Below are 1406 nucleotides of genomic sequence, written 5' to 3' on the forward strand. Positions count from 1 at the left end.
AAAGATATTATATAGACTAAATTCTCTGCATTTGTAGATTAATTATGGGATCTACATAAAGCAATTTGGAAAATAAAATTTCACTCTAAAAAGATATTGAGAAATAAAATTATCAATTTTTTTTTATTTTGAGTTTCGAAACTGTTTAATATTCATGACAATTTAATAAATTACTAAAAAATGTTTTACTACTAAAAGAGATGTTATTAAAACATATTAAAATTGACATTTGAATGGCTTTTTTTTACACAGGCATTTAATAGGTTATGTCGTATAAGACTTGTATATTTATATGGTGTTTAATTCTGGACTATAATGTGTCCCGTCATTATTTGGTATTACTAAAAATTTAAATCTAGCCCTAAAATAATTTAATATTTGAGAAATTATATAATTAAAATAATATTTGGAAATTTTATGTATTATTCATTGGGTCGACTTAAAAAAAGCATAAAACTAAATAAAAAGATTTAAATTAAAAGATAGAATTTTTAAAATCTGGATGATATCTTATTTCATAATTAAATTATCTCCTTTGGCTCACTTCTTGAACCTAATGTTCTAACTTAATTCCCAAAGTCCTTATAAATAGGCCTTTCCAACATGCTTACTTCAACATTTAAAAACAAAATGGCATCCTACAAGACTCTCATTTTAACCATCTTGATCATTTGCTTTGCTTCACGCATGGTTGCCGGTAATAATCTATTTATAAAACACAATTTTTATTTCTTCATATTCATTGTTATGTTTTTAATTAAAGTATTTGGATGGTAGGATACTATCGAGTATATTAAATCGAATATGCTTTTGTTTAAGAAAAAACAATCTTATGAACACAATTTTATATATTATTTCTAATGGAATTGGAATGATAGTTTCAGGAGCAAACGGAAAATTATGCTTCATATCGAATTTTTGTCCAACTGCACCAGAACAGTGTGACCATTTTTGTAAAGTATCATTGGGAAAACCAAAAGGTGGCTCGTGTTTAGGGGGTGAATGTTGTTGCAATTTGTAAAGTTTTAATATAAAATAAACAATTTCTTTGTTTCTTTGAATACATCTATCTACAAACACTCCATCTGAAATTTACATAAATTTTTGTTGAAGTATCAATGATATAATTTCATTTCAAATATTTAATTTTATAATTTCTACTTATTAATTAGAATAAAAATTTAATAATTCTCAACACTAAACTTATATTAAATTATTGTATTTAAAAATTCTTTAATTAAAAAGTTGTTATGGATTTTTTAATTATAGTTATAAAAATAATGAAAAATATAACATCACTAACTTAATAAAATAATCAACCATAAACTTCACATGACAAAATATTTATATTCCTTTAAAGAAAGAGGTGCGATACTTTGTTTTTATTGAGACTGTGGAAATATAAT

At 23.6% G+C, this 1406-nt stretch overlaps 1 long non-coding RNA gene across 1 annotated transcript; it reads left to right on the forward strand.

Annotated features, from left to right (window-relative positions):
• The first annotated feature begins 552 nt into the window (after positions 1–552).
• Positions 553–1119, forward strand: LOC127088343 (uncharacterized). The gene is made up of 2 exons (XR_007790217.1): positions 553–697; positions 879–1119. It is a non-coding gene; the product is annotated as an uncharacterized LOC127088343 (long non-coding RNA).
• The last annotated feature ends 287 nt before the right edge of the window (positions 1120–1406 follow it).

Source organism: Lathyrus oleraceus, chromosome 1, assembly GCF_024323335.1.
Source record: "Lathyrus oleraceus cultivar Zhongwan6 chromosome 1, CAAS_Psat_ZW6_1.0, whole genome shotgun sequence".
Taxonomy (NCBI): domain Eukaryota; kingdom Viridiplantae; phylum Streptophyta; class Magnoliopsida; order Fabales; family Fabaceae; genus Lathyrus; species Lathyrus oleraceus.